The sequence below is a fragment of the Phyllobates terribilis genome, unplaced genomic scaffold, assembly GCF_046119375.1.
Source record: "Phyllobates terribilis strain yellow unplaced genomic scaffold, ASM4611937v1 Scaffold_414__1_contigs__length_1644244, whole genome shotgun sequence".
Lineage (NCBI taxonomy): Eukaryota > Metazoa > Chordata > Amphibia > Anura > Dendrobatidae > Phyllobates > Phyllobates terribilis.
In genome coordinates, this window is record NW_027363174.1 from 1579898 (window position 1) to 1600081 (window position 20184).

The 20184-nt window shown below is 43.7% G+C and overlaps 8 non-coding genes and 1 pseudogene across 8 annotated transcripts; all 9 read right to left on the reverse strand.

The window, feature by feature from the left end:
- Positions 1–4325: 4325 nt before the first annotated feature.
- Positions 4326–4523, reverse strand: LOC141226291 (U2 spliceosomal RNA). The gene has a single exon (XR_012293503.1). It is a non-coding gene; the product is annotated as a U2 spliceosomal RNA (small nuclear RNA).
- A 6290-nt stretch (positions 4524–10813) lies between these two features.
- On the reverse strand, positions 10814–10996 carry LOC141226320 (U2 spliceosomal RNA). Its single transcript, XR_012293522.1, has one exon. It is a non-coding gene; the product is annotated as a U2 spliceosomal RNA (small nuclear RNA).
- Positions 10997–11790: 794 nt separating this feature from the next.
- LOC141226387 (U2 spliceosomal RNA) lies at positions 11791–11882 on the reverse strand (annotated as a pseudogene).
- A 1118-nt stretch (positions 11883–13000) lies between these two features.
- On the reverse strand, positions 13001–13191 carry LOC141225955 (U2 spliceosomal RNA). Its single transcript, XR_012293186.1, has one exon. It is a non-coding gene; the product is annotated as a U2 spliceosomal RNA (small nuclear RNA).
- Positions 13192–14309: 1118 nt separating this feature from the next.
- LOC141226207 (U2 spliceosomal RNA) lies at positions 14310–14500 on the reverse strand. Its single transcript, XR_012293431.1, has one exon. It is a non-coding gene; the product is annotated as a U2 spliceosomal RNA (small nuclear RNA).
- A 1118-nt stretch (positions 14501–15618) lies between these two features.
- Positions 15619–15809, reverse strand: LOC141226208 (U2 spliceosomal RNA). Its single transcript, XR_012293432.1, has one exon. It is a non-coding gene; the product is annotated as a U2 spliceosomal RNA (small nuclear RNA).
- A 1118-nt stretch (positions 15810–16927) lies between these two features.
- Positions 16928–17118, reverse strand: LOC141226100 (U2 spliceosomal RNA). Its single transcript, XR_012293328.1, has one exon. It is a non-coding gene; the product is annotated as a U2 spliceosomal RNA (small nuclear RNA).
- Positions 17119–18239: 1121 nt separating this feature from the next.
- LOC141226209 (U2 spliceosomal RNA) lies at positions 18240–18430 on the reverse strand. Its single transcript, XR_012293433.1, has one exon. It is a non-coding gene; the product is annotated as a U2 spliceosomal RNA (small nuclear RNA).
- Positions 18431–19548: 1118 nt separating this feature from the next.
- LOC141226210 (U2 spliceosomal RNA) lies at positions 19549–19739 on the reverse strand. Its single transcript, XR_012293434.1, has one exon. It is a non-coding gene; the product is annotated as a U2 spliceosomal RNA (small nuclear RNA).
- Positions 19740–20184: the final 445 nt, after the last annotated feature.

Below are 20184 nucleotides of genomic sequence, written 5' to 3' on the forward strand. Positions count from 1 at the left end.
GACGTTTAGGAGAGTTATGGGTCTCCAATTCGCTAGAGCACTGCGATCACCTTTTTTATATATCAAAGACACCACTCCTCTCCTCCACGAAAATGGCAACTGTTCACAAATAAAAACTTCTTTAAAAAGCATAAAAAGGTCCTCTTTTAAAATGTCCCAAAAAGTAAGATAAAACTCTACAGGTAGTCCATCACACCCAGGTGCTTTGCCCTTAGAGAAACTTTTAAAAACATAAAATAATTCCTCTAAAACAATATCGCGTTCTAAAAACTCCTGGTCTGTAAAATGTAACTTAAAATCGAGATCATTAAGAGCATCAGATAAAAAGGACTCATCTATACACTTTTTACTAAAAAGATGCTTATAAAAGTTAAAAGTAGCATTCAACATTCCCTGCATAGATGTTTCACCCTCTAGATTTGTGATCACTTCTCTTTTATCCATGACTTTTTTGAAGAAGAAGCGAGAGCACTTCTCCCCCTCCTCCAAGTGCTGCACTCTAGAGTTAAAAATAATCTCTTTCCCCTTTGTGTCTATGCAGTTCTGAATTTCAGTTTTTAGGCCAGCAATATCATCTCCCACCTCCACCCCTAGCTCTTTGAATTTAAAAAGTGTTTGCAGTTTGGTGTTAAGATCACTAAAACATCTTTTTTTCTCTCTAGCTTTACGTCTCCCTGCTTTTATAAAAAACATTCTGACTTTTTTTTTCAAATTTTCCCACCAGGTTACCATAGGGGCATCAGAAGGTTTTTGTCGCCGCCAGGCTTGATAGGCTTTACCAAAGTCTTGTCGAATCAGAGGGTCCTCCAGCAGGTAAGTACTTAGACGCCAGAGGCCCCTGTTGACCCTCTGTTCATCCCGGTATTCTAGGTGCACCTCCAAGCCCTTATGGTCAGAAAATATATTTGATGTTAAAACACATTTTACAGGGTTAAAATCATCTGATAGGAAAATAAAATCGATCCTGGAGGACACCCCTCTTCCGGACCACGTATAACCAGGGTCCGTCGGCAGGAGTGACCTCCACGCATCGCATAATTTAAAATCAGTTATAAAATCATTCAATAGATGACATGACTTATCCAATTTGCGTAAAGGGTCACCCCCCGCTCGTTGTTCACTAGCACAAAGACAATTAAAATCACCCCCTACGATCAGGGGAGATGACCCAGTACAGTACAATGGCAATATCCCAAATAAATTAATTCTCTCTTGCTTATCAGGGGAAGCATAAACATTCATTACACGTAGGGTAAAACCATTAAATTTAAAATGCACTAAAACCACTCTGCCTGGTACTATTTCTGTGACAGTATTTATAGCAATATTTCTCCCACGACAGAGGAAGCCCACCCCCGCTGACTTGTTGTCATTGGAGCCAGACCAGATGGAGGGCCCCAGTCTCCAATCTGTCTTGATGTCATTATAATTTAGTGCATGTTGTATCCCGCATTCCTGTAATAAACATATGTCAAAGTCAGTGGTTTCTAAGTACTTAAATAGAGCAGCCCTACGAACTGGGCTCTTTAATGACCTCACATTCAGTGAGACAAGTCTTAATGTGGGCATTCATAGGTCAGGGTGGTGGATCTTCCATGAGGACACCTGACTCAAAGCCCTGTATGCCAAATTGCTCCAGGACATCCGGGCTAGAGGACCCAAATGACTCGATATTCTGTGAGCCGGCGGTTGCCCCCTCGTAGGTCACGGTTCCCAGCCACATTCCAGGAGACGCTGGGGCTTCGACATTCCGTCTCTTTTTCGGGGCAGACTCCACTAGGTCACTGGTGCAGTCCTCCTCTTCCTCCACCTCCTCCAGGGGGAGAGACTGGTCCATCAGGATAAGATCACCAACACAGATTCCCTGATGTTCGCCACCTAGAAGCAAAGCCCCCTCATCTGGCTGGCTAATCGCCCTGGAAGATCCTGAGGCCATCGCTGCGTGGTCCCCTGTAGCCAACCGCACAGGGGCACCACACTCCAGCCCAACAGGATCGGTATCGGGAACCATCGACACGGAGGATACCCTCCCAGAAGGAGGACCCCTCCGCTCCGGTCCATGCGAGGTCCGCCCATCGTTAAGGGACTTCGATGCAGGGGCCGCCCCAGAGGGGCCTCCGGCTCCCTGCTCCATCCCAGCCTTCTCGCCCTTCGAACCGCCCTCCGACGCCGGCCCGCCAGTGAAGACCGGCGGGCGCATCGGCTCAGCTGCAGAAGATGCAGCTTCTGCGTAGGTCCTGGTCCTGGTCCTGTTGGGGCATCCTCGGAACATGTGCCCCGCCTCACCACAAAGATTGCATTTCCTCCCAGCGGGACAGTCCTTCATTAAATGTCCGTAACAGCTGCAATTATTGCAGCGGTCTACTTTCCTGCCCATGCAGGACGTTTGGGTATGACCCATTTGTCCACAGTTCCTGCAACATACCGGCATTCCAGGGTAAAATAAGTAGACTCTGCTCTTACCGATCACAAATGTTGAGGGAGGGTGTAGCATTCCTCCCACTCCGCTTGGGTCCCTCTTTAGACGGGCCATGTACCTCCTCTTGCCGCACCAGAAGCCTACCGCGTTCTTCACAGTGCCCAGGTATCTCAGATCATCACAATAACGGATAAGGTAGGTCGAGATGTCTGCAGCCTCCACAAAGGGGTTCGGGAAATGCACCACGATAGGGATCTCGTCATAGGCATACAAGAGACAAAAGGTTAGTCCATCCAATTCATCTAAGTAGTTTTTCTCATTTACCTTTTGTACGAGTTGGTGACAGCATCCCTGGCTCTTGAAGGTGATGGTGTAAGTCCCCTTGTACTCATTGTCCTGGAAGCAGAATATGTCTTCCCGCCGAAACTCCAGAACTCCAAGCAGAATCCTATGGCAGATGTAGTCCAAGTTCTTCTCCGTCCTCGATCCTGCTCCAACTTCAATCCTCACGGTGTTCCGCATCCGGGCATCACCCGATGAATATGTGAGCGTTGCCGGCATCCTTCACTCAGGAACGTACCGACTCTTCTCTCTGAAAGGCGCAAGCCTTCATGGGATCCCTTCCCGTTGCTCCCGGACTAATCCTTCCTCCCAATAGCAGCAGGGGGGTTAAGTCCCTCCGAAGAGGAACGATCCCCCCAGGCCGAGAGAAAGGGTACCAAGAGCACCTCACAGGCAAGACCACACAGGTAAACCTGATAGATCGTGCCAAAAGGCCGAGAAGCGATAACCAGAATTGGTTTCAAACTACGGAGCCACCCAAGGATCCTGAAAAGTCCATTTGTGGAGATGAGCTCCTGGACTCCCGTTAAGAAGACATGTTGTCAACCTCTAGATCCCTTACATGCCTGCACTTTTCGGCTTGCTGCTGCTGCAATCCACGCGTTTTAGATCTGCATAACTCCACCTCTTTAAACACAGCACCTTCACCCCCTGCTGTTCCCACCCGCCTCAACACCGTTGGAAGGGAGGAGAACCAATTAAGGCGGGGGGTGGGGTGGAACGAGCAGCTGTCTACCCTTAGCAGGAGGGCTGCTGATTACATACCTCTCCTGCTGCTGCTGCTGCTGCTGGCTGTCCAGCAGCAGACTGAAGGTGGCTGCTGCTGTGCACAGGTATATAAAGGCTCAGAGCCTATTATGACACGCGCAGCCAGCGTTCCATTGCCACATTCCATCTACTGCAGGCAGGATACCTGGCTGGCTGAATGTCGCTGAGAAGCTCACAGAGACCGCCATAAGCAACAGTTTAACAGAATGCCACAGACTAATCAACCAAACTTTTTGGGTTGGGTTCTCTTTTATAGTCTGCAGGCATTAAATGAAAGAAGTCAGTGTTCCAGCAGAGGGAGACAACGTTTCAGAAAAGGCATTGTAGCAAACCAAAAAAGAAATTTTAAGCGCAGCAGAGTAACCAGCGCACATACCTGTTAGCTCAGGTGAGTTTAAAAGGCTGCTGTTGATAACAAGGGCATTTGCTAAATAGATGGTGTGTGTGCAACAATATACTGAAAGGTCAATTATATTGTGCAGCTTATCTCACCACCTGTAGTTATTTAGGTGAAAGCTCCAAAATGCTTGCCTAATATGTCTGTTTATCCAAAAGGAAGTAAAAAGGGAGAGCTAGAAAGATAGCATTTCATTACATTACATGGCAATGCAATGCACAGTTGCTGAAGTTGAACCAAAATGAGCTTGTAATCTGGCTTCTGCAACTTTGAACATGAAAAATCCAATGAGGAGAAGAAAAGCAAAGCCAAAGAGTCCATCCCAAAATCCGACAAACAAGCAAAATGAACAAAAAACATTGAATTCAATTCTTTCTGATTTTAGAAACTGCATTAAAGAAGGGGTGCACCGGTCCTGGAGATACTGCAATACCAGGTCAATGCGTGGAGTGGACAGAGCAAGCTCTTTTTCCATCTCCCTGTTCTAAAAATCCATTTAATATATGGTCCCCAGATAGGGGACGTATCAGATATTAAACTGATAAGAACAGATTTTTTTTTTTTTTTTTTTTTTTCACTCAGATTTCGAAATTAAATGATTTATGTCTTTCATATTTCACAGAAATTAAGACTAAATCCAAGAAATCATCACCGTGAAACACAGAAAAGGTAAGTAGAAACATTTATACTAATACGAACTATTAATCCAAAATATTATTCCACTCCTTCTGCCTCCAGATTTTTTCTGCTTCTTCTATACCTACATCTTTCCTATCTTTCCAATAGTAGATAAATAAATAACTAAAGCTAAGTTTAATACAATCATTAACAGATAACATGGTCCTTTTAAACAATAAAATATTTCTACATTTCCATAAAGCCATTTTAACTACAGAAACAATTAGCCAAACCACTTTAAAGTCTACATTTCTTATACCAATTCCATAAAATATTAAGTTAAAATCAAAAGACCTAAGACTACTTACAACTCCAACCAATGTACTTATCTTCCTCCAAACCCTTTGTGCAAAGTCGCAATTCCAAAAGATGTGTAAACACGTCTCGTCCTCTATACAACCATGCCTCGGACACTGAGAATTCCTCACCAACCCTCTCCTATGATTAAAATCTTTAGTTGGAAGACACTTCTTTATGATGTTCCATAATAAATCCTTTTGCTCATTTGCAATAAATGGCACATTAACCCGTAGCCAAATTTCTTTTGATAATTGTGATGAGAATTGGTCAACCGTACATGTATAACTTCTATTCTCCAAAAACTTTAAAATTTTCCTATGATTTGTTAGTATTTCACATCCCCCACACATCAAGTTAAATTCTCTCATTATTCTTTCCAAAATTATATAATGTTCTGGAGGTAGCCATCTATGGGGTTTCTTCAGATCCATCACACACCATTTATATTTCCTTATAAAAAAAACGCAGTTATATGTTAAAATAGCTTTCAGATTCGATTCTTCGCCAACCAGAACATTAAAACACAAAGAGAGATATTTACAATATAAAAACCTTCTAATATCTGGGAAGTTCTTCCCTCCATCTTCTTTCTTCTTATACAACTCCTCCCTTCTAACCCTCTCCATCTTTGTACCCCAGAAAAAATTAAAACACTCCTTAATAATCTTCTTCATTACAGAGTCCGGTGGTATAAAAACAACGGCAACATATAAAATCAAGGGTAAAAGCACTTGTCTTATCACTAATATCTTCCCTTCCATCGACAAGCATCTTAGCTTCCACAGGCTGATCTTTTTTCTTACACGCTCCAAAAGTGATTCCCAATTCTTAATATTCCCACAATTTGATGAAAAGAATACCCCTAAAATTTTTATCTCTGGAACCACTAAAAGCCTACAAGCCCCATCAATCATAAAACCACCAATTGATAAAACCCCTGATTTTTCAAAGTTAACCTTAAAACCAGAAGCACCGCTGAACCATTCCGCTGTCCTTAAAACTCTGTTAAAACTTCTCATACTCCTCACAAATACTGTTACGTCGTCCATATATGCCACAAACTTAAGAGGTACATTATTATTTCCCGGTAGAAACACTCCATCCACCACCTTATCGTTTCTAATAGCACTTAAAAGAGGTTCTATCGCACATATGAATAAAATAGGAGACAAAGGGCAGCCCTGTTTAACGCCACAAGTTATCTTAATACTTCCAGATAAAAACCCGTTAACAGACACTTTACTAAAAGATAAATCATATAAACATTTAATACGATTAATAAACTCTTCCGGGCAACCAATTTTCTTTAAAACTTCAAATAAAAAACAATGTGATACTCTATCATATGCCTTTTCAAAATCTAATGTGATCAATGCTAGTTTTTGTGCCCTATCTTTAAAATCCCATATCACGTCCCTTATCAATAAAAGTGAATCTGTAATTTTTCTCCCAGGAACTGCGCATGATTGCTCCCCTCCAATTACCATAGATATTACCTTTTTTAAACGGTTTGCAAGTATTTTCGCATAAATTTTGTAGTCTGCATTAAGAAGAGTTATAGGTCTCCAATTCTTGATAAGACTCTTTTCCCCCTTTTTAAAAAGTAACACTATCAACCCTTCTGCCCATGACCCTGGAGTACAACATGAACACATTACATGATAAAATAACTCAAAAAAATCTTCTTTTAAAAAACTCCAAAAACACTTATAAAATTCTATAGGCAAACCGTCCATACCCGGGGTTTTAGAATTTGCAAAGGATTTGATTGTTTCCCATAATTCATTAATCGTAAAATCACTAATTAAAACCTCTTTCCCCTCCTCTGAAAAGGCATACTTTAGGTTATTCAAAAAATGATCCCTCAAAACGCCATCACTTTTTTTCTCTGAAAATAAATCACTATAAAATTCCTCCACCTTCTTAATCTTTCCTTCCAGTACAATTTCACCTTCCACATTTTCCATAAAGTCTTTTTTCCCAACAATTTTTTTAAAGAAGAATTTGGAGCATTTCTCATCTTCTTCCAAAACTCTCACTCTAGCATTAAAAATAATCTCTTTCCCTTTTTCATGTAAAATTTTTTGTATTTGACTTTTAACACACTCAATTTCTTCGTCAAAATTATTTCCATTATTCCTGAAAGTATAAAAACATTGTAACCTAGCATTCAACAACCGATATTGTTCTCTCTTCTCTCTGGCCATTCTTCTACCCACTTTAATAAAAAATACCTTAGTTTCTCTTTTAAAAAAATCCCACCACTCCAGAACATCTTTAAAACTCCTCCTCTTCAATCTCAGTTTTTTATAAAATGTACAAAACTCTAAAACTACTTCCTTGTCCTCTAACAGAGAAGTGTTTAGTTTCCAATGCGTGGATTTCCTGTTTTCTACATTATTACAATCAACAACACATCTTATTAATTTATGATCAGAGAAGCAGCTTAATTCGGAATTAAAAGAGTCACATTTAAAATGGGTAGATATAAAAAAATAGTCAATTCTAGAACTAGCACGATTACTCGACCATGTTACTTCTTCATCTTTGTTTCTCCCACAAGCAACCCATGCATCTTGCAAGTTACTAGCAGAAATAATACCATTTAAAACCGTAACGGAGCTGTCTTTTTTGCTATTCAGATGACAATTAAAATCTCCACTGACAATTATTGGTCCCGACCCAGTTAAAAACATCTGTAAAATTTCAAATAATTCTGTCCTTCTGCTTTTAACAGGATGGGCATAGACACAGAAGCATTTAATTATCAGATTACGTTTTTTGATCTCCACTTTTAGAATTCGACCCGGGTATATCTCCTCATAATCCACTATGTCCCAGTGTTGACTACATAAGAAACCAACTCCATCACTCTTATTTTCATTCCCACCTGAAAAAATAGCTTTTCCACACCAATGTTCTTTAAAAAAATCATAATCAACAGATTTTCTTAGGTTACATTCCTGTAAAAAAATAAAGTCCAAATTTTCCAATCCTAAAAAATCATATAGAGCAACTCTTTTTTGTTCATTATTTAACCCCTGAACATTCAGGGAAGCAAATTGGATCATCCTGGTCTGCCATTCTTAGGGCATGCCCCATCACCCTCGTCTGAAGTAGAAAAATCTTGAATCTCCTGCTCATCTGAACTGGAGACTACAATGTCCTTTGCTACATCTACTTTTTCTATAGCTTTCACTTTCCCTCCACCTAGTATATTCACCTCTCCAACTTCTTCTACCCTTCTTTTCAGAACTCTATCCGAACAGTCCATCTGGACCTGAGTACACGACTGACCACCGGACTGAGACCCAGAAGGTAACGGCTCCACCAGAGGTAAAGTTTTCTGCATGATTCCCACTTTACTTGCCGGCGGGATTTTCTGTATAATTTTACCCAATTCAAATAACACAGAATGTCTCTTCCCCTCTTCTTCCTTTTTTTGTTCTTTCTTCTGTTCCTTTCCCTTCTGCTCTTCTATCTTCTGCTCTTCTTTCTTCTGATCTTCTTTCTTCTCATCTTCTTTCTTCTTTTCTTCTCTCTTCTGTTCTTCTCTCTTCCTCACTTCCTTTTCAGTCTCCACCCGACTCTTCTCCTCTTTATTCTGTTTATATTCCTCTTCCATTTTCTTGAACCTCTCTGCCTTCTTCTTCTCCTTTTCCACCTTTTCTTTCTCCTTCCTTTCATTCTCCATCCTCAGATCCTCCTCCTCATTCCTTGTTCCTTCCATGTCCTCATCAGCTTTTCCTTGTTGCTGACTTCCAGGCACGGTATCCATCTCTTCATCGCCCTTCTGATTCCTCTTTGCAGGGCAATCTTCCTCCTGATGTCCAGCTCCTGGACATTCTGAACACTTTTTGCAACCATTGTCATTATGGCCATATATTCGACATTTTCTACAATATTCAGGCATCCCCGCAAAAAATAAATACCCACGGCTACGGTTTATAAAAACGACCGGCGGGGGCCTCAGTACACCACCCTCTACATCAGGATCTTTTTTGAAAGCCACCAAATAAGTTCTTTTCCCATTCCATACCCCAAATTGCGTTTTTCCTCTTCCCTTCTCAATCACCTTCTCACAGTAAGTACTAAGAAAACACAGGACCTCCTGATCAGAAATGAAAGGGCTGAACATGTGGACTGTCAAGATTCTAAATGAAAATTGAAACGAGGGGATTACTTTAACCCCCTCGAACAGCGCATTCTCCTTATTAATTTCATAAAGAGAAAATACCCGTTCACACTGGGAACTTCTCATTAAAGTAACGTCATGGAAGCCCCTTGAAAAGAAACTTTGAAAACAATAATATTCGTCTTTTTCAATTTTCAAAAAGCTGCAAATCTTCTCATAGACAAAAGTCGCATCCTTCTCTTGAATATGACCAGGAGACACCACAAACCTAATTGTGTCCTTAAGCGGGTATTCCTCGTGAAAATAGTCATTGGGATTTCCCCCTTGATCAGTCCTCCTACCTCCAGTATTCCTCCTGGACTCCATATTCTCTTCTTTCCTTCTTTCCACAGATAACACCAGGAAAAAAATGAAGAAAAACACCTCCTAGGATCGCCAAACGTCTCTGGATTCCGACCTCCTCTCCGACCGTCCACCACTACACAAAGAAAAGACCGTCCACCAGCGATAAAAGGGTATTCCCAGCTTTGGTCCACCACTCCCAATAGCAGCAATTGGGTAAACCCAAAAGGCCGAGAGCAGCAACCTCCACACAGGTCACCTTTAGCCCAATGACAGGATCCACTACAGATCGTGCCAAAAGGCCGAGAAGCGATAACCAGAATTGGTTTCAAACTACGGAGCCACCCAAGGATCCTGAAAAGTCCATTTGTGGAGATGAGCTCCTGGACTCCCGTTAAGAAGACATGTTGTCAACCTCTAGATCCCTTACATGCCTGCACTTTTCGGCTTGCTGCTGCTGCAATCCACGCGTTTTAGATCTGCATAACTCCACCTCTTTAAACACAGCACCTTCACCCCCTGCTGTTCCCACCCGCCTCAACACCGTTGGAAGGGAGGAGAACCAATTAAGGCGGGGGGTGGGGTGGAACGAGCAGCTGTCTACCCTTAGCAGGAGGGCTGCTGATTACATACCTCTCCTGCTGCTGCTGCTGCTGCTGGCTGTCCAGCAGCAGACTGAAGGTGGCTGCTGCTGTGCACAGGTATATAAAGGCTTAGAGCCTATTATGACACGCGCAGCCAGCGTTCCATTGCCACATTCCATCTACTGCAGGCAGGATACCTGGCTGGCTGAATGTCGCTGAGAAGCTCACAGAGACCGCCATAAGCAACAGTTTAACAGAATGCCACAGACTAATCAACCAAACTTTTTGGGTTGGGTTCTCTTTTATAGTCTGCAGGCATTAAATGAAAGAAGTCAGTGTTCCAGCAGAGGGAGACAACGTTTCAGAAAAGGCATTGTAGCAAACCAAAAAAGAAATTTTAAGCGCAGCAGAGTAACCAGCGCACATACCTGTTAGCTCAGGTGAGTTTAAAAGGCTGCTGTTGATAACAAGGGCATTTGCTAAATAGATGGTGTGTGTGCAACAATATACTGAAAGGTCAATTATATTGTGCAGCTTATCTCACCACCTGTAGTTATTTAGGTGAAAGCTCCAAAATGCTTGCCTAATATGTCTGTTTATCCAAAAGGAAGTAAAAAGGGAGAGCTAGAAAGATAGCATTTCATTACATTACATGGCAATGCAATGCACAGTTGCTGAAGTTGAACCAAAATGAGCTTGTAATCTGGCTTCTGCAACTTTGAACATGAAAAATCCAATGAGGAGAAGAAAAGCAAAGCCAAAGAGTCCATCCCAAAATCCGACAAACAAGCAAAATGAACAAAAAACATTGAATTCAATTCTTTCTGATTTTAGAAACTGCATTAAAGAAGGGGTGCACCGGTCCTGGAGATACTGCAATGCCAGGTCAATGCGTGGAGTGGACAGAGCAAGCTCTTTTTCCATCTCCCTGTTCTAAAAATCCATTTAATATATGGTCCCCAGATAGGGGACGTATCAGATATTAAACTGATAAGAACAGATTTTTTTTTTTTTTTTTTCGAAAGCCCGAATTCGTGTACAAAACCCGAGTGCGCTTAAAAAAGTGACAAGTGCCACAAAAAAAGTGCACTAGGATGCTGGTCTTCTTGAAACCCTCTCCAAAAGGAGAAGGGTCCCCCAAACCATTCCCCGTCCCTCCGAGCCAAAAGGCCACAGCGAGGAACAGGGACAAAAAGCCACCTCCAGCCGAAGCCAGAGGCGACCCAATCTTACCCCCAGCACCTGCCCGAGTTCTCACCCGAGCAAAGCACTGGGAGCCAAAGACTGTGCTCCCCTCCCGGAAGAGGGGAGCCAACAACGCTCTCCTCCCGAAAGAGGAGAGCCAGGGGGGTTCAGGGGGGAGCGGAACCTGATGGCCACACACTCCCCCCCTAGACCTGCCAAGAGAGGAACCCGTAAGGGAACCGCATCCCGACAAAATCCTAGTAGGACGTGACACACGTGAATAAGTGGACACACAGTGACAAAGAAATTAAATAAATAGTGAAGGTTTCACAGTATAATACTGCCCGGACCTTCGACCGGGAATTGAAAAATTCCCCATCCTAAGGCCAGAAGGCCCGGAATAAGGGTGTGTGCGAAGAAAGAAAATTTGAAGTGCTTGTGCAAATGTGCCATAAACTCAAGTGGGGTTCCCAATCCCAGTGAGTTAAGGCACCCCAGGGTCACCACTCCTGGGGCACTTCACACTTCGGGCTTTCGATCTTCCCCGGCCCAATGGCGTCGATCCTGGGGGGCCATGCTTTCCACCAGATGACTATATTAGCCACCTGGCGTACTAACAAGCGCCTAAACCCCAGTGTGCATAATGTATCAATCTACTAGGGCGGCCAACATCCAAAACCGCCTTTTCGAAAGATACTACACTTGATCTTAGCCAAAAGGCCGAGAAGCGATAACCAGAATTGGTTTCAAACTACGGAGCCACCCAAGGATCCTGAAAAGTCCATTTGTGGAGATGAGCTCCTGGACTCCCGTTAATAAGACATGTTGTCAACCTCTAGATCCCTTACATGCCTGCACTTTTCGGCTTGCTGCTGCTGCAATCCACGCGTTTTAGATCTGCATAACTCCACCTCTTTAAACACAGCACCTTCACCCCCTGCTGTTCCCACCCGCCTCAACACCGTTGGAAGGGAGGAGAACCAATTAAGGCGGGGGGTGGGGTGGAACGAGCAGCTGTCTACCCTTAGCAGGAGGGCTGCTGATTACATACCTCTCCTGCTGCTGCTGCTGCTGCTGGCTGTCCAGCAGCAGACTGAAGGTGGCTGCTGCTGTGCACAGGTATATAAAGGCTCAGAGCCTATTATGACACGCGCAGCCAGCGTTCCATTGCCACATTCCATCTACTGCAGGCAGGATACCTGGCTGGCTGAATGTCGCTGAGAAGCTCACAGAGACCGCCATAAGCAACAGTTTAACAGAATGCCACAGACTAATCAACCAAACTTTTTGGGTTGGGTTCTCTTTTATAGTCTGCAGGCATTAAATGAAAGAAGTCAGTGTTCCAGCAGAGGGAGACAACGTTTCAGAAAAGGCATTGTAGCAAACCAAAAAAGAAATTTTAAGCGCAGCAGAGTAACCAGCGCACATATCTGTTAGCTCAGGTGAGTTTAAAAGGCTGCTGTTGATAACAAGGGCATTTGCTAAATAGATGGTGTGTGTGCAACAATATACTGAAAGGTCAATTATATTGTGCAGCTTATCTCACCACCTGTAGTTATTTAGGTGAAAGCTCCAAAATGCTTGCCTAATATGTCTGTTTATCCAAAAGGAAGTAAAAAGGGAGAGCTAGAAAGATAGCATTTCATTACATTACATGGCAATGCAATGCACAGTTGCTGAAGTTGAACCAAAATGAGCTTGTAATCTGGCTTCTGCAACTTTGAACATGAAAAATCCAATGAGGAGAAGAAAAGCAAAGCCAAAGAGTCCATCCCAAAATCCGACAAACAAGCAAAATGAACAAAAAACATTGAATTCAATTCTTTCTGATTTTAGAAACTGCATTAAAGAAGGGGTGCACCGGTCCTGGAGATACTGCAATACCAGGTCAATGCGTGGAGTGGACAGAGCAAGCTCTTTTTCCATCTCCCTGTTCTAAAAATCCATTTAATATATGGTCCCCAGATAGGGGACGTATCAGATATTAAACTGATAAGAACAGATACTACACTTGATCTTAGCCAAAAGGCCGAGAAGCGATAACCAGAATTGGTTTCAAACTACGGAGCCACCCAAGGATCCTGAAAAGTCCATTTGTGGAGATGAGCTCCTGGACTCCCGTTAAGAAGACATGTTGTCAACCTCTAGATCCCTTACATGCCTGCACTTTTCGGCTTGCTGCTGCTGCAATCCACGCGTTTTAGATCTGCATAACTCCACCTCTTTAAACACAGCACCTTCACCCCCTGCTGTTCCCACCCGCCTCAACACCGTTGGAAGGGAGGAGAACCAATTAAGGCGGGGGGTGGGGTGGAACGAGCAGCTGTCTACCCTTAGCAGGAGGGCTGCTGATTACATACCTCTCCTGCTGCTGCTGCTGCTGCTGGCTGTCCAGCAGCAGACTGAAGGTGGCTGCTGCTGTGCACAGGTATATAAAGGCTCAGAGCCTATTATGACACGCGCAGCCAGCGTTCCATTGCCACATTCCATCTACTGCAGGCAGGATACCTGGCTGGCTGAATGTCGCTGAGAAGCTCACAGAGACCGCCATAAGCAACAGTTTAACAGAATGCCACAGACTAATCAACCAAACTTTTTGGGTTGGGTTCTCTTTTATAGTCTGCAGGCATTAAATGAAAGAAGTCAGTGTTCCAGCAGAGGGAGACAACGTTTCAGAAAAGGCATTGTAGCAAACCAAAAAAGAAATTTTAAGCGCAGCAGAGTAACCAGCGCACATACCTGTTAGCTCAGGTGAGTTTAAAAGGCTGCTGTTGATAACAAGGGCATTTGCTAAATAGATGGTGTGTGTGCAACAATATACTGAAAGGTCAATTATATTGTGCAGCTTATCTCACCACCTGTAGTTATTTAGGTGAAAGCTCCAAAATGCTTGCCTAATATGTCTGTTTATCCAAAAGGAAGTAAAAAGGGAGAGCTAGAAAGATAGCATTTCATTACATTACATGGCAATGCAATGCACAGTTGCTGAAGTTGAACCAAAATGAGCTTGTAATCTGGCTTCTGCAACTTTGAACATGAAAAATCCAATGAGGAGAAGAAAAGCAAAGCCAAAGAGTCCATCCCAAAATCCGACAAACAAGCAAAATGAACAAAAAACATTGAATTCAATTCTTTCTGATTTTAGAAACTGCATTAAAGAAGGGGTGCACCGGTCCTGGAGATACTGCAATACCAGGTCAATGCGTGGAGTGGACAGAGCAAGCTCTTTTTCCATCTCCCTGTTCTAAAAATCCATTTAATATATGGTCCCCAGATAGGGGACGTATCAGATATTAAAGTGATAAGAACAGATACTACACTTGATCTTAGCCAAAAGGCCGAGAAGCGATAACCAGAATTGGTTTCAAACTACGGAGCCACCCAAGGATCCTGAAAAGTCCATTTGTGGAGATGAGCTCCTGGACTCCCGTTAAGAAGACATGTTGTCAACCTCTAGATCCCTTACATGCCTGCACTTTTCGGCTTGCTGCTGCTGCAATCCACGCGTTTTAGATCTGCATAACTCCACCTCTTTAAACACAGCACCTTCACCCCCTGCTGTTCCCACCCGCCTCAACACCGTTGGAAGGGAGGAGAACCAATTAAGGCGGAGGGTGGGGTGGAACGAGCAGCTGTCTACCCTTAGCAGGAGGGCTGCTGATTACATACCTCTCCTGCTGCTGCTGCTGCTGCTGGCTGTCCAGCAGCAGACTGAAGGTGGCTGCTGCTGTGCACAGGTATATAAAGGCTCAGAGCCTATTATGACACGCGCAGCCAGCGTTCCATTGCCACATTCCATCTACTGCAGGCAGGATACCTGGCTGGCTGAATGTCGCTGAGAAGCTCACAGAGACCGCCATAAGCAACAGTTTAACAGAATGCCACAGACTAATCAACCAAACTTTTTGGGTTGGGTTCTCTTTTATAGTCTGCAGGCATTAAATGAAAGAAGTCAGTGTTCCAGCAGAGGGAGACAACGTTTCAGAAAAGGCATTGTAGCAAACCAAAAAAGAAATTTTAAGCGCAGCAGAGTAACCAGCGCACATACCTGTTAGCTCAGGTGAGTTTAAAAGGCTGCTGTTGATAACAAGGGCATTTGCTAAATAGATGGTGTGTGTGCAACAATATACTGAAAGGTCAATTATATTGTGCAGCTTATCTCACCACCTGTAGTTATTTAGGTGAAAGCTCCAAAATGCTTGCCTAATATGTCTGTTTATCCAAAAGGAAGTAAAAAGGGAGAGCTAGAAAGATAGCATTTCATTACATTACATGGCAATGCAATGCACAGTTGCTGAAGTTGAACCAAAATGAGCTTGTAATCTGGCTTCTGCAACTTTGAACATGAAAAATCCAATGAGGAGAAGAAAAGCAAAGCCAAAGAGTCCATCCCAAAATCCGACAAACAAGCAAAATGAACAAAAAACATTGAATTCAATTCTTTCTGATTTTAGAAACTGCATTAAAGAAGGGGTGCACCGGTCCTGGAGATACTGCAATACCAGGTCAATGCGTGGAGTGGACAGAGCAAGCTCTTTTTCCATCTCCCTGTTCTAAAAATCCATTTAATATATGGTCCCCAGATAGGGGACGTATCAGATATTAAAGTGATAAGAACAGATACTACACTTGATCTTAGCCAAAAGGCCGAGAAGCGATAACCAGAATTGGTTTCAAACTACGGAGCCACCCAAGGATCCTGAAAAGTCCATTTGTGGAGATGAGCTCCTGGACTCCCGTTAAGAAGACATGTTGTCAACCTCTAGATCCCTTACATGCCTGCACTTTTCGGCTTGCTGCTGCTGCAATCCACGCGTTTTAGATCTGCATAACTCCACCTCTTTAAACACAGCACCTTCACCCCCTGCTGTTCCCACCCGCCTCAACACCGTTGGAAGGGAGGAGAACCAATTAAGGCGGGGGGTGGGGTGGAACGAGCAGCTGTCTACCCTTAGCAGGAGGGCTGCTGATTACATACCTCTCCTGCTGCTGCTGCTGCTGCTGGCTGTCCAGCAGCAGACTGAAGGTGGCTGCTGCTGTGCACAGGTATATAAAGGCTCAGAGCCTATTATGACACGCGCAGCCAGCGTTCCATTGCCACATTCCATCTACTGCAGGCAGGATACCTGGCTGGCTGAATGTCGCTGAGAAGCTCACAGAGACCGCCATAAGCAACAGTTTAACAGAATGCCACAGACTAATCAACCAAACTTTTTGGGTTGGGTTCTCTTTTATAGTCTGCAGGCATTAAATGAAAGAAGTCAGTGTTCCAGCAGAGGGAGACAACGTTTCAGAAAAGGCATTGTAGCAAACCAAAAAAGAAATTTTAAGCGCAGCAGAGTAACCAGCGCACATACCTGTTAGCTCAGGTGAGTTTAAAAGGCTGCTGTTGATAACAAGGGCATTTGCTAAATAGATGGTGTGTGTGCAACAATATACTGAAAGGTCAATTATATTGTGCAGCTTATCTCACCACCTGTAGTTATTTAGGTGAAAGCTCCAAAATGCTTGCCTAATATGTCTGTTTATCCAAAAGGAAGTAAAAAGGGAGAGCTAGAAAGATAGCATTTCATTACATTACATGGCAATGCAATGCACAGTTGCTGAAGTTGAACCAAAATGAGCTTGTAATCTGGCTTCTGCAACTTTGAACATGAAAAATCCAATGAGGAGAAGAAAAGCAAAGCCAAAGAGTCCATCCCAAAATCCGACAAACAAGCAAAATGAACAAAAAACATTGAATTCAATTCTTTCTGATTTTAGAAACTGCATTAAAGAAGGGGTGCACCGGTCCTGGAGATACTGCAATACCAGGTCAATGCGTGGAGTGGACAGAGCAAGCTTTTTTTCCATCTCCCTGTTCTAAAAATCCATTTAATATATGGTCCCCAGATAGGGGACGTATCAGATATTAAACTGATAAGAACAGATACTACACTTGATCTTAGCCAAAAGGCCGAGAAGCGATAACCAGAATTGGTTTCAAACTACGGAGCCACCCAAGGATCCTGAAAAGTCCATTTGTGGAGATGAGCTCCTGGACTCCCGTTAAGAAGACATGTTGTCAACCTCTAGATCCCTTACATGCCTGCACTTTTCGGCTTGCTGCTGCTGCAATCCACGCGTTTTAGATCTGCATAACTCCACCTCTTTAAACACAGCACCTTCACCCCCTGCTGTTCCCACCCGCCTCAACACCGTTGGAAGGGAGGAGAACCAATTAAGGCGGGGGGTGGGGTGGAACGAGCAGCTGTCTACCCTTAGCAGGAGGGCTGCTGATTACATACCTCTCCTGCTGCTGCTGCTGCTGCTGCTGGCTGTCCAGCAGCAGACTGAAGGTGGCTGCTGCTGTGCACAGGTATATAAAGGCTCAGAGCCTATTATGACACGCGCAGCCAGCGTTCCATTGCCACATTCCATCTACTGCAGGCAGGATACCTGGCTGGCTGAATGTCGCTGAGAAGCTCACAGAGACCGCCATAAGCAACAGTTTAACAGAATGCCACAGACTAATCAACCAAACTTTTTGGGTTGGGTTCTCTTTTATAGTCTGCAGGCATTAAATGAAAGAAGTCAGTGTTCCAGCAGAGGGAGACAACGTTTCAGAAAAGGCATTGTAGCAAACCAAAAAAGAAATTTTAAGCGCAGCAGAGTAACCAGCGCACATACCTGTTAGCTCAGGTGAGTTTAAAAGGCTGCTGTTGATAACAAGGGCATTTGCTAAATAGATGGTGTGTGTGCAACAATATACTGAAAGGTCAATTATATTGTGCAGCTTATCTCACCACATGTAGTTATTTAGGTGAAAGCTCCAAAATGCTTGCCTAATATGTCTGTTTATCCAAAAGGAAGTAAAAAGGGAGAGCTAGAAAGATAGCATTTCATTACATTACATGGCAATGCAATGCACAGTTGCTGAAGTTGAACCAAAATGAGCTTGTAATCTGGCTTCTGCAACTTTGAACATGAAAAATCCAATGAGGAGAAGAAAAGCAAAGCCAAAGAGTCCATCCCAAAATCCGACAAACAAGCAAAATGAACAAAAAACATTGAATTCAATTCTTTCTGATTTTAGAAACTGCATTAAAGAAGGGGTGCACCGGTCCTGGAGATACTGCAATACCAGGTCAATGCGTGGAGTGGACAGAGCAAGCTCTTTTTCCATCTCCCTGTTCTAAAAATCCATTTAATATATGGTCCCCAGATAGGGGACGTATCAGATATTAAAGTGATAAGAACAGATACTACACTTGATCTTAGCCAAAAGGCCGAGAAGCGATAACCAGAATTGGTTTCAAACTACGGAGCCACCCAAGGATCCTGAAAAGTCCATTTGTGGAGATGAGCTCCTGGACTCCCGTTAAGAAGACATGTTGTCAACCTCTAGATCCCTTACATGCCTGCACTTTTTGGCTTGCTGCTGCTGCAATCCACGCGTTTTAGATCTGCATAACTCCACCTCTTTAAACACAGCACCTTCACCCCCTGCTGTTCCCACCCGCCTCAACACCGTTGGAAGGGAGGAGAACCAATTAAGGCGGGGGGTGGGGTGGAACGAGCAGCTGTCTACCCTTAGCAGGAGGGCTGCTGATTACATACCTCTCCTGCTGCTGCTGCTGCTGCTGGCTGTCCAGCAGCAGACTGAAGGTGGCTGCTGCTGTGCACAGGTATATAAAGGCTCAGAGCCTATTATGACACGCGCAGCCAGCGTTCCATTGCCACATTCCATCTACTGCAGGCAGGATACCTGGCTGGCTGAATGTCGCTGAGAAGCTCACAGAGACCGCCATAAGCAACAGTTTAACAGAATGCCACAGACTAATCAACCAAACTTTTTGGGTTGGGTTCTCTTTTATAGTCTGCAGGCATTAAATGAAAGAAGTCAGTGTTCCAGCAGAGGGAGACAACGTTTCAGAAAAGGCATTGTAGCAAACCAAAAAAGAAATTTTAAGCGCAGCAGAGTAACCAGCGCACATACCTGTTAGCTCAGGTGAGTTTAAAAGGCTGCTGTTGATAACAAGGGCATTTGCTAAATAGATGGTGTGTGTGCAACAATATACTGAAAGGTCAATTATATTGTGCAGCTTATCTCACCACCTGTAGTTATTTAGGTGAAAGCTCCAAAATGCTTGCCTAATATGTCTGTTTATCCAAAAGGAAGTAAAAAGGGAGAGCTAGAAAGATAGCATTTCATTACATTACATGGCAATGCAATGCACAGTTGCTGAAGTTGAACCAAAATGAGCTTGTAATCTGGCTTCTGCAACTTTGAACATGAAAAATCCAATGAGGAGAAGAAAAGCAAAGCCAAAGAGTCCATCCCAAAATCCGACAAACAAGCAAAATGAACAAAAAACATTGAATTCAATTCTTTCTGATTTTAGAAACTGCATTAAAGAAGGGGTGCACCGGTCCTGGAGATACTGCAATACCAGGTCAATGCGTGGAGTGGACAGAGCAAGCTCTTTTTCCATCTCCCTGTTCTAAAAATCCATTTAATATATGGTCCCCAGATAGGGGACGTATCAGATATTAAAGTGATAAGAACAGATACTACACTTGATCTTAGCCAAAAGGCCGAGAAGCGATAACCAGAATTGGTTTCAAACTACGGAGCCACCCAAGGATCCTGAAAAGTCCATTTGTGGAGATGAGCTCCTGGACTCCCGTTAAGAAGACATGTTGTCAACCTCTAGATCCCTTACATGCCTGCACTTTTCGGCTTGCTGCTGCTGCAATCCACGCGTTTTAGATCTGCATAACTCCACCTCTTTAAACACAGCACCTTCACCCCCTGCTGTTCCCACCCGCCTCAACACCGTTGGAAGGGAGGAGAACCAATTAAGGCGGGGGGTGGGGTGGAACGAGCAGCTGTCTACCCTTAGCAGGAGGGCTGCTGATTACATATCTCTCCTGCTGCTGCTGCTGCTGCTGGCTGTCCAGCAGCAGACTGAAGGTGGCTGCTGCTGTGCACAGGTATATAAAGGCTCAGAGCCTATTATGACACGCGCAGCCAGCGTTCCATTGCCACATT